This window comes from Schistocerca serialis, chromosome 3 (genome assembly GCF_023864345.2).
Source record: "Schistocerca serialis cubense isolate TAMUIC-IGC-003099 chromosome 3, iqSchSeri2.2, whole genome shotgun sequence".
NCBI classification, from domain to species: domain Eukaryota; kingdom Metazoa; phylum Arthropoda; class Insecta; order Orthoptera; family Acrididae; genus Schistocerca; species Schistocerca serialis.
The window spans coordinates 710,151,100-710,164,131 of NC_064640.1; the positions used below are offsets into that span (position 1 = coordinate 710,151,100).

Here is a 13,032-nt window from a genome sequence, read left to right on the forward strand (position 1 = left end):
AGAACGATTAAAATGAACACAAACACACTTATTGGCAGAAAACCGAAAACCTGTCTTTGCAGCCCACTCCTCTAACCGCCGCACTGTTAGCTGCAACTGACGGCTCACGGTTGCAACACTGGAGGAGGAACAGAAAACAGCAAAGTCGTCCACAAACAAGCAGCACTGTACTGGACTCCTCACTGTAGATGTTATACTGTTGATGGCTATGGCAAAGGGGGTAACGCTTAAAACACTGCCCTGGGGGACACCGTTCTCTTGCTCAAAGCGATCAGACAGTGTGTTACCAACGCGGGTCCGAAAAAACTGCTGAGACAGGAAAGCCCGAATGAAAATGGGGAGGCGGCCACAAAAGCCCCATTGATGCAGTTGTCCAAGAATACAGTGTCTCCAAGTAGTATCATATGCCTTACTGATATCAAAGGAGATACCAATACAGTGATGCTGACAGAGGAAAGCCTGCTGAATAGCCGCCTCTAGGAGGGTCAGGTTGTCGACCGTGGACCGAAATTTTCAGAATCCACACTGAAAGCGGCTAAGGAGCTTTCTAGTCTCTAACAGCCAGACAGACGACGGTTAACCATCCGTTCCAGGGTCTTTCCGACACAGCTTGTGAAGGCGATACTATGATAACTACTGGGACATGTGCGGTCCTTTCCTGGTTTGAGGAGAGGTATGAGGAACACTCCTGTCTGCCATATGAGATTAAAACATTCGAGGAGGATTTCCTTTGACGCCGCTGGCAGATGTCGAAGCATGGAGTACCGGATGCGGTCGTAACCTGGTGCAGTGTCAGAAGTCGCAGTAAGTGCCAATTCAAGTTCCCACATGGAAAAAGGGGAGTTGTAGGCCTCAGAACTGTTCGACCGAAAGTCCAAGTTCACTCTTTCGACAGTCGCATGGTAGCGACGAAACGCTGGATCCTGGGTTGCAGTGGCAGTACTTCATGCAAAATGCTCTGCCAGCGTCTGAGCAATGGCTCTGGGTGTTGTTTGGAGGCATCCCTGGTTCAGGACTGCAGCTATTGGTAAACGGCTGCGTTTACCGGAAATCCTCCGGATGGCTTCCCATACTTTTGTGGAACAAGTGGAATGGTTGATGGAGTCCAGGAACTCCTGCCATGACCTTTTCTTGTTCTCTTTAATGACACGGCGTGCCCTGGCTCTCGCGATTCGAAAGGCGGTACGATTGACAGCTGTTGGGCAGCATTTAAATCGGCGAAGAGCCGCACGCCTGTCCCGGATGGCTCAACAGCACTCTTCTGTCCACCAAGGCACAAGGTGCCACTTAAGAGGGCCAGAAGACTGTGGTATGGACAGGTCAGCAGCATGATGGATCACAAGTATGATGTGATCCACCCATTCCTGTACGCTGTTGTGGCGTTCAAAGACAGCCAACCGAGTGAACAGTGGCCAGTTAGCCCTGCCAATCATCCACGATGGCGGCCTCTGCTCCAGCAATACACCACCCAGGAGATGAATGCAGATGGGGAAGTGATCGCTGGAATGAAGGTCGTCAATCACCTCCCAGTGAACAGAGTCGGTGAGGGTTGGAGAGCAGAAAGATAGGTCAATGGCTGAGAATGACCCAGCAGCAGTAGAGAAATGAGTCGGAGTACCTGTGTTGAGGATGCACAACACTTGAGATGTTAGGAGGCTCTCCAAAATTCGACCTCGAGTGCAAAGAGAAGTGGAGCCCCACAGGACATGATGGGCATTGAAGTCTCCCAGGAGGAGAAATGGGCGGGGGAGTTGGTCGATAAAATCTGTGAGAGTGTCTAAGGTCATTGCATCCAGAGGGGGTAAATAAAGGGAGCAAACGGTAAGCCTCTGATGTGAATGAATTTCAACTGCAACTGCTTGCACGTCAGTATCCAGGGGGAGAGCAGAGGAGTGGTGGTCATTATTGACAAACACGGCGACTCCGCCTTTGGCCCTTTCTCCAGTCAGGTCATCTTTGCGATATAATGTATAGCCCCCTAGTACAGGAGAATGATGGTTTGAAATGCGTTTCCTGTAAACACAAGCACAGGGGGCGTTGCCGTGCTAGGAGGTTCAGTTCCTCCACATGTGCCCGGAATCCATTCATGTTCCACTGTATAATGGGAGCCATCTATCAGGGTGGGAGTACCTTCATTCTCACTTTCTGTCGGGGAGGAGAGCCCACAACAGGTGGAGGCTCAGTTTTGGGGCGAGATGATTGCCTCAGTCTGACATCAACCTCCATCGCCTCTGAAGAGGAGTCGAGAGAGACGCCAGAGAGAATGACATCAACATCAGCGGACTGTATAACTTCAGTCTCCTTCAGCAGGTGAGTCTTTACCTTTGGCTTTGGCTTAGATTTTTTGGTCTGAGGTGGCACTGGAGCCAAAACCTCAGAAGCAGTAGGTGGTGTAGCAGTGCTGGGCAGTACACAAGACTGGACCTGGGAAGGGGCAGGAAGGTCTAAGATGTCAGCTACCACGGCCTGGTCAGAAGGCCGGGGAGGAGCAGCAGGCTTCACAGGAACTGCAGCAGCACACGCACATTGACAAACGCAGGTGCTACTGCTGACAGCAGCAACCTCCGTTTGTGTAGCGGCATCAGTTTTCAAGACTGGCTGTTTCAGAACGGAAGAAAAGGAGGCAGCGAACGTGGGTGGCAGCAGGGACTTGTATAGTTTCTTTGCCTCACCGTACGGGATGCGTTTTGTGGTTTTAAGTCCCTGGATCTTCCGTTCCTCAAGGAAAACTCTGCATTCCCTACTCCACACAGGGTGATCCCCAGAGCAGTTAACACACTTGGGAGGAGAGGAGCAACCAACTCCCTCATGGGTGGCTTTACCACAATTCCCGCAAGTGGCTTCCCCTCTACAGCCAAGAGTAGTGTGTCCAAAGTGTTGGCATTTAAAACATCGCATGGGGTTCAGGTAATAAGGCCGTACACTAAGACGTAGGAAACCTGCCTTCACATGCTCCAGCAATTTGGTGCTGTTAAATGTAAGGATAAATGAGTCAGTCTTTATGAGAGTACCATCCACCCGTTTCATAACGTGTTGCACGTCGACAATTCCTTCCCGGGACCATTCAACCTTCAGTATGTCTTGGGGAATGTCAACAAGATCTCTGCAAGTCACAACACCCTTGCTGTAGTTCAAGGTGTTGTGAAATTCAGTCTCTATCGCAAACTCCCCAAGAAATTGTGCCTTCAGAAGGTTCTGGACTTCTTGGAAGCTAGATGTTTCAACCAACAAGGTGCCATTTCGCAAGCGCTTCACAGATTTTAATATGCCAGCAATACCTTCTAAGCCCTTCTGTATATAAAACGGTGAAACTTTATCAAAACCCCCATCCTTTCTTTTAATTATAAGAAACACATTCTGCGAAGCAGCATGCGTTCTGTTACGACTACCTGAATCAGGAGGACTGGCTACATGAGCCCTCTTGTTAGATTGGGTGTTAGAACCTACCAGCGGCCCACCCTTTCCGCTGGGAGGAGAAGAAGAAAAGTTCGAGGGTTCCATCTCGGTCCCACGAGCAGCTAGGGAACTAGAAGTCCACCTAGACAGAGGCCCGTGCGCCTAAGGAAAGCCTTATACAACTGAGGTGCGGCAGGTACCCCAGAGGTTGCCCGCTAACGACTGTTCCACCTCAACAGCCATGCATCTCATCAGCGCACAGCACACCTTGAGATTGAGGGGTTGTTTATAGAGGTTTATCCCATCCTCGTGGTCCGGGCGATCAAGCCAAGATCCCCACTCCCTGAGACACACAACATTCCACCGCCGCGCCGCACGGTGGTTGTTGAAGTATGCCCAGAGCTTACGGTGACAGAGGACTGGTGGCGCTTACCAGTCCCCAGCTCAGGAACCCCGGGGTCGCCAAGCTCGTACCCAGCAAATGAATGCTGAGCCCCTGCCCCCCCCCTCTGCACAGTGGCTGACATCTTATCAGGTAAATCAACTGAACATGAGTGTGCGGTCCCATTGCACCTAATACCATCATTTAAATATCCTCTGGTGACATCTGTTGACGTGAAATGCTCATTCTCGGCCTATGAGATGCTATTAACAGACAATAGATGCAGTTTCTAAATGGAAAACCTGGAGAAAGAGTTAGTTATTTACTTTGACTGTAAATATGGACATGGACAATAATAAAATGTGGATTTTTGTCAATATATTTATCTTTCTAGACAATAAAATGTCAGATTTTGATCATCTATATTCTTATCTATATAACCTATTTTTCTGTATGTGATAGAAACTATTTTAGGTACCTAATTTAAGATTTTTAGAACCAGAAGTCCAAGGTCTAATAATTATATTAATATGCTGTAATGAGTCCCCAGTGATCACAAGTACTCAGAAAACTTCCCTGAACAACATTCATTCAAAATTTTGTAAGTGGAATTCAGGTTCCCCATGTATATAATATTTAGGATAATTTTACAAAATAAGGAGACCACATAATGAGTGCTGTAAGTACTGAAAGACATTTCCTATGTTATTCATATATCTGTAGACCAAAATTTTGTTTTCCTGACACCAGGAACATATCACGTTGGTGCCATTGAGATGCTGTTCAGTTCACAGCAAATACATTGTCACAAAGATAATACAAATACAACAACATGAAAGGTAAAAATGAGTGTAAACATTAATTTGAACCTGCAGCACACTAAGCCTAATTTTGAAGTGACCACCTGTCAAAAGCCCGAAGAACCACCTTTTTCAGTGCGACATATGCAGGAAGAGTGTCAGTGAGGTTCTGGAAGGTTCCGATAGGGATCTGGAGCCATTCCGACGCCAGTGTCATGGTCAGCTGTGCTAGGTTTCTCAGTTGAAGATCTATGGCATGAACAGCCTGATCAAGAGGGTCCCATAGCTTCTCGATTGTGTTTAAATCTAGGGAGTTTGGTACTCGACAAACCATGCACATACACTGCGAGCTATGTGAGACACTGCATTGTCCTGCTGGTAGATAGCATCATGCTGAAGAAAAACAAACTACATGTAGTGGTGGACATGGTCCCCAAAGATAGATGCGTACTTGTGTTGATCCATTTTGCCTTCCAGTACGACGAGATCACCCAGGAAATGCAACAAGAACATTCTCCAAGCCATAACACTTACTCCTAGTTGCAGGGTGTTAGTTGCAGGGTGTCTGCTTTCAGACATTTCACACTGTGCACACCAACAGCCATTTCTCTATTGAAGCATAAAACTGATTCATCTTAAATGGCCAGCTGTCGCTACTCAATGGACATCCAGTTGTGGTACTGGTGTGCTAATTCCAGCTTTCGTCACAGGTAAATGGCATGCAACATGGGTGCAAGAACCAGGCACCTGCTGCGGAGGTCACATGCAGCAATCTTCACTGAACAGTCATTGAGGAGACCCTACTGCTAGCCACTTCGTTCATCTGGGTGATCACTTACTCAACAGTTGCATGCTTATTCATCCATACATATCTCCAAAGCCATTATTAACCCATCATCTTTGGCCTGTAGGGTATCACAGTTGTCTCAGTACTGGTTTTTGGTAGTACTATTTTGCCTTGCACGGTATACTTTAAGCACTGCGGCATACAAGCAGTTTACAAACTTAGTTGTTTTGGAAATGCTTTCACCCTCGGTAGAAAAACCGATGATCATATCCTCTTGGATGTCAGATAAATAATTCCATTTCCACATTATGCGTCCTCCGACACACTTAATACACCCTCCAGAGCTAGAGCTGCCACCTGCCGTCCATGAGTGGTTATTGCATGTTGACACTGAACATAGGTGGTGGCCACATTGGTGTCACTGGACTGTATATAATTTGTACTTATTAGTGTTCAATTTGCAGTGACCAGAAAATAAATTATTACCCACTTACATTGGACAAGAACTGACACAAAATGAAATATTATTCTGCAAACAGTATAACGGTTATACTACAACCCCTTACCCCGTTACAGGGGCTGTACTTCATTATTATTCTCAATATATTGATGAATTTTAATTCTTTACAGTTTCACTTCACACTTATAATGTCAGGCCGAGAAAACTGGGCATTATCTAAAGCGTTACTGGCACATATGTGATTGATTTATCTTCAAGATTATTATGTACTAAGAAAACAAACTTCAAGATTGGTTTTTCATATTTACTTTAGCTCTTTGATATTAAAATAATGATAACAGAAAGTATAATTATCCTTTAAAAATTGAGTTACTGAACAATTTCTTCCTCTTGAGCTACCAAAATTTCTTGTTCACTCAATAAACATGATTTATTTGTAGCAGAATTGCAGCATACTGTGAAACGTGATGAGGACATGCACAAAACTATGTCAACACGATCACATATTGTCTCAGCTATTCAAGACAGAAGCTGTTACGTTCGCTAATATTTCTTTGGAAATAATTCTAGAAATTGACAACAGAAGGCGGCACCTGTCAAGGGACAGGTAATGAGGTGTCCATACATTATTCTCATATGAAATGAGTCCAGTTTTTGATTGCAAGATGTCTTGTGCGTCAAGAAAGTCATGCCCCGAGCTACACTTGGATGCAGTATTTTGAATACAGCATTGTGGCCTGCGCGATGCTTCGGGCTTGGTCGCTGATGTGTTACACATACACTTTTGCCATATTGCTTTCCTGTCCTACAATGGAATGGTTGATTGGTATGAGTTAAGGGCGCCAAATTGTACAGTTATTAGGCCCACATAAATTTCTTGTTGGATTCATGACTTGAAAAACATAAGAGCTTTCTTTTAAACGTGTTAAAAGAACAGTTACAGTCTTGCAATAAAATGTATCTTGATTAAAATCTCGAAGATGAAAGGGAAGAGCATACAACTGAAATTCAGATAAATGTGGCTGGCTGACCACTGGTATAAAAAATGGGAAAGAATCAACAACTCTGAACTATGATAAAACCTTTGGACATGCATTCTCTAGCATGTGCAGATATGTTATGCTGTAGGAATTTTTCACAGTGAGTAGTTGTCACCAGATAGCTGGTTGCTACTCCCCAGCTTCTGCACTTAGGAGTATGGCTGGCCCAGTAACTAACCGGATACGCTTATAATGCACATTTTGGGGTATGAAGGTTGCACTGACACTAGATGCCATAGTTCTTGAATTATTCAAGAAAAACATACAAATTTGACCGTCAAATGTGTTTCTCTTGAATAACTTGAAAACAGTGGCCTCCTGTGAAAACGTATCCCAGTACAAAATTTAAGTACTTTAAATTTCATACAAAAAGATTCTGTTCCTTTTTCTGTAGGACTCCTAGATTGCACATAGCAAGTGCAAGAGTATGAAAATCTCATGCACAGTTTTTGAAGGCATTGTAGGTTGCATAAAACCCATTGATAGTGGCAATTCCACATCTAAAATAGCACTTTCAGAGAAAAGATCTCAGTAGGTGGGGGAGATGACCATAGAAGCATCAATCATGCAACTGAACCATGATGTAGTACCTCTTACTAATATGATGTGATTGGTGGATGTCTACGAATACCGCTATAAGATTACATTTCCACAGGAATGATCTTGACTAATTGCCTCTATGAACACTAAGATGTCAAAAGTAGACCAGTGTTTTTCTGAATCCACATTGGAGGGAACTGGTTACATTTCTTATTTACAAGGTCCACATAAAATACTTGTTAATCACGTAGCCTACGATGTATTTGTGATATAAACTCGCAAATGAGATGTGCGCCCATGTTGATACTAGATAAGAGCATGAACACAACTATTATGGACACCACAATAATAGTAAAATAGCAACAGGTAGTTTCGTGACCACTCTTTTTAATGACACATTTCAAAAATATCAATATCAGGTTCTGAAAAGAGATTTTTACAAAACCAATTACAAGTTGTGAACACATTGTACAAGTGTGGTATAGTCAGGTATTATATATACCAATTAAGGGACACGTGCCATACAATGTAATGAGTCAACTTAAGTGTACCATATTGAATAGGAACTGAACATCTCTGGCTGGAGAGCCACGCAAGAAAACTGAAGTTGTCACTAGGTAGCAACATCTCGTACACAACCAAAGCCAATGAATGCCAAAAAACTCATACAGAAAGGCATTTTTTTGTAATTACTACTGCTTTGTTCCACATAATTAATAACATAAAAATTTGTGTGCAATGTGAGGCCTTGCACTATAGGTTCTGGTTATGAAGTACAATTTGTAGCAATATCTGTCTATTGTACGTATTGAAATTTTGCACAACTAAAAATGGCACAGCACCAACTTAGTGAATACAGTAAGTAGTAAAATGTAAAAGGATAAAAACAATGTTTCAGGGGTAAACTCGTTTCTGTACAGTATACCACAATAAACAGTGGCTACAACCAATAAAAGTACATCAAGTACCACATTGTAAAACTAGCCTAATGTTTACAGTGGGGCAAAGCAGTAGTAATTACAAAAAAAAAAAGTGCCTTTCTGTACACATCTTTTGGTATTCATTGGCTTCACTTGAGTACGATATGTTGCCACCTTACAGCTACTTTAGTTTTCTTGGGTGGCTCTCCAGCCACGGATGTTCAGTTCCTCTTCAATTACGCACACTGAACTTCACTCAGTACACTGTAGTGTGTCTGTTCACTTAACTAGTATGTTTAATATCTGGCTATACCACATTTGTACAATGTGTTTGAAACTTGTAATTAGTTTTGTAAAAATCTCTTTTCAGAATCTGATGATGATATTTTTGAAACATGTCATTAACAGTAGTGGTCACAAAAATACCTGTGGCTATTTTACTATAATCATAACATTTGTAATAGCTATTCCCATACTCCTATCTAGTAGTCTACAACTTTTCTGCAAAATTTCATGAGGGCTGTAACATGACAGTAACTTACATACAGGCCATCCCTCCCCAGATTTAAGAGAGGAACTATGACAGCCTGTTTCCATGAGTCAGGGTATTGCCCCTCAGACCAGAACTTGTTACAAAAGGTAAATAAGATTTCTTTCCATATCGCATATCATTCTGGAGTGATTTCATGGGAAGTAGTGAATGTAGAATAGAATTCAAGAAGAAGGGCAGGCTGTAATTTTAATTCTTTGTTAGAGTAAATATTAACTCGGAGCATCACCAGGTCTTACTTGTAGCACAAAAATCCAATCTCTGGCTCAGACAAGGTGACATTCTGTAGAAATATTGTGCCACTGTGTGTGTTGCCTCATGTGGTGTATTTGTTGAGCACCCCATTGTTTTAAAATGGCTGTCAGGTGAATTGCCCTATCTTTCACTGAAATCCTGCTTACTGATTCCCACACTTCTGTGGAAGATGTTGGGGCAATTACTGTATTTTACGAACTATAAGATGCACTTTTTTCTTCAAGACATTGCATCCAAAATTCAGGTGCATCTTATACTCAGAATCAATATAAAAATGTCCAGTGTTTCATTTAAAATTCCCGACCGTATTAAAAACGGCCATATATTCGATGCTGCAGGAAACCTGTCTCTATCTGGCAACAATGGATTCAACTGACAGTAGCAGTGCACTGATGCAACAAACATAAGTTGCAGGGATTCACAAGCTTACTAACACTCCGCCTCCCTCCTGCCCACTGCATCACTACAGTTTACGGTGCCACTGATCTTGAATTGAAAGTGGTTTGTGTTGTTGGTAATAGTACAATATTTTCGTTAGTAGCTACCTTTGTAATGGGAAAAAATAAAAGATATTCATACAATACAAGCAATACATTGAAAGTAATAGAATATGTATAACAACATGGAAACAGAACAGCTGAGCAGCGTTTTGACCCTCCAAAACATAAAAAAAAACTCACGAGTGGTGATCTAGTAAAGCAGAACTGAAAAAAAAAAGGGTGGAAGACTAAATGTGCAAATAGAGGAATAAATGGTAAATGACCAAAACTAGAAGATGATGTACTGAAATGGATTCAAGGACACCATCAAAATGCCACTGGAATTGATACATGCTCACAAGCTTGTGCTACAGTGGAACTTAACAGACTTAAAGCATGGAGTTGGTTGGAGGTACAGGTTTATGAAGCATCATGAATTTAAAAAGTGAACCAAAACCAAAATATATCAGAAAATGCCAAGAGAGTATGAAGAGAAATATTATCTTTTCAATGCTTTATTGTTTAAAATTGAAAGAAAACTGGTGTGGAACTATGCCAAATAGCAAATATGGATGAAACTCCTTGGACATTTGATGTACCGAGTAACAAAACTGTTGCCATCAAAGGTGCTAAAACTGTAACTATAAAAAACAAGTAGATATGAAAAATGCACTACACTGTTGTCCTTTCATGTTATGCTGATAGTACTAAATTTAATCCAATGATCATTATCAAGGGCAAAACAATGCGAAAACCTTCTGCAATACCATCACATGGTGGCATTCATTTACATAACAATGGTTGGATGGACACGGCTTGTATAAAATTACGCATTAACAGAGTGTGAGAGAGAAGGAAAGTTGCTTGACTGAAGAAGAGTTCTCTTCATGTGCTAGATCACTTTAGTAGTCATTTGAAAAATTCTGTGAAAGAGAAACTGAGACAGGGAAATACAGAGCTTGCAGTTATTCTGTGAGGACTAATTGCAACCTCTTGACATCTCGAAAAATTAATCGTTTAAAGTATATATGAGAGAGCAGTTGAACAAATGTATGACTGATGAAACCTAACAAGAATTCACACCGAAAGGAGCTTTAAAACAGCCTACAATCACACAAGTGTGTCAGCAGTTAAAACAGTTGCAGCCAAGAGTGAGAAGACATTATTGGTAAACCTTTCAAGAAGTGCAGCATAAGTAACGCTCTCAACGGCAGTAAAAACAATCTTATATATACGAAGGCAACAACAATGGTGACAGAGAGGAGGAAGAAGAAAGTTCAGATGACGATCTTCAGGGATTTTAAAGGTTAGTTCGGTTATATAAACTAAGAATTTTTTTTAGTCTGGCTTTTCAATATTATAATAAAAATAGTCAAAATGTTATTTAAAAAAATTGCTTGAAAATTAAGGTGTTTCTTACAGTCCATAGCATCTTAATAGTCCGTAAAATACTGGTTTTCATTACCTCTTATTGTGATTTCAACTGGCTCTCTCATTACCCTTCAGGCTTTAGCCTTTACAACTCAGGTCAAAAGATTCTCTGTAGGTGGACTGTTCCTGAATCTTCACAGCATCAGCATCTGTCCACTTCAGAGATATACAGTTCATTCCACAAGGGTCCATTTTCTCTCTAAGGAAGTCTGAAGTGGATTCTAGAATATTACAGTCGTTAAATGTTTCATTCAGTTCTGGAGACGGTCTGGTTGCTGAATAATATCCAATTAACTTAACAGAGTGCAGCTTGTTTTACAGAGGATCCACTTTCGAACAATGGAAATTCTAGGTTGGAATATAAATAATATTATGAAAAAGATAGATGGCTACTCACTGTAAAAATGACACCCTGAGTTGCAGACAGGCACAACAGAAAGAGTCTAACACATTTGAGCTTTCAGCCAGGTTGGAATATAAACAATATTATGAAAAAGATAGATGGCTACTCACAGAAAGCAAAACAAACACACATCCACATAAGCAACCAGACCTCATGCACACAACCACTACCTCCAGCACACTACTACTACCTCCAGCAGCTCTGGGCAGAATGTAACTGTTGTAACAAATGGAAGTAACAATCCAGATTGGGGCGGGAAAGTGGACGGGACAGCAGGATACGGGTGGAGAGGGAGAAGTGACCACTGTTTGGTGGAGTGTGGAGGGACTATGGCAGGAGAAGGTTGCCAGGTGCAGTGTCATGAGGCTGTGGTGGAGGGAGGGGGGTGGGGAGCAGAAAAGGAGAGGAACAGAGAAGGGGAAAAGACTTGTGGGCGTGTTGGCAAGGGAAGATTTCAGCAGAAGAGGATGTGTTGTAAGGATAACTCTCACCTGTGCAGTTCAGAAAAGCTGGTGGTGGAGGGGAGGATCCAGATGGCCTGTGTTATGAAGCAGCCACTGAAATAAACCATGTTATTTTCAGCTGCATGTTGGGCCACAAGGTGGTCCACTTTCCTCTTGGCCACAGTTTGGCAGTTGTTATTCAGCCTGGTGGACAGCTGGTTGGCAGTCATACCAATATAAGAAGATGTGCAATGATTACAGCAGAACTGGTATATGACATGGTTGCTTGCACAGGTGGCTCAGCCTCTATTAGGGTAGGATAAACCTGTGACAGGACTGGAATAGGAAATGCTCAGTGGGTGGGTTGGGCAGATATTGTATCTGGGTCTTCCACAGGGATATGTTCCCTATGATAAGGGGTTAGGATTATGAGTGGCATTGGGATGGACTAGGATGTTGTAGAAGTCGGGTGGGTGACGGAACACCATTTTCGGAGGGGTGAGAAGGGTCTTGGGTAGGATATCCCCCATTTCGGTGCATGATAGATAATGAAAGCACTGACAAAGACTGGTTCAGTTGTTCCACTCTGGGGTGGTATTGGGTGGCAAAGGGGACGTCATTCGTAGCTGGTTCTTGGGTGTGGTGGTAGGATTGGGGTATGTGGGGATATGGCACAGGAAATCAGTTTGTGGACTAGTTCTGGGGGAATTGTGTGTGTGTGTGTGTGTGTGTGTGTGTGTGTGTGTGTGTGTGTGTGTGTGTGTCACTATAACTTTCTGAGACACCCTGTAGTTGCTTCTTGTGACCTAGAGGGGTAGACAGAGTGGGGAATCACCTACTCCATCTCCAGTTTCCAGACCTACGAAAGAGGAAGTGCATGAACACCATATGGCGACCTACCTCCCCTCACGTTTCTACTCCTCACAACCCCCCCCCCCCCCCCAAATCACCCTGTATCACCCCAGGAACACTATTTTCCCTTAATATGGCACCACTGCTACACACATTTAATTTTTAATCAACTTTAAAAACAAACAATTTTATATTGTTACAACACCATTTTTTAATAATATGCAATTATTCCATCTGCAATGAGGAAGCTATTAGTCTCAGAGAAGAGACGAATAGGACCTTTTTTTCATGACA

General features: G+C 42.6%; 1 protein-coding gene across 1 annotated transcript in view; it reads right to left on the bottom strand.

The window, feature by feature from the left end:
- Nucleotides 1–13,032, bottom strand: part of LOC126470579 (uncharacterized) — a 60,704-nt gene that overhangs the window by 7,211 nt on the left and 40,461 nt on the right. The window lies entirely within an intron of this gene.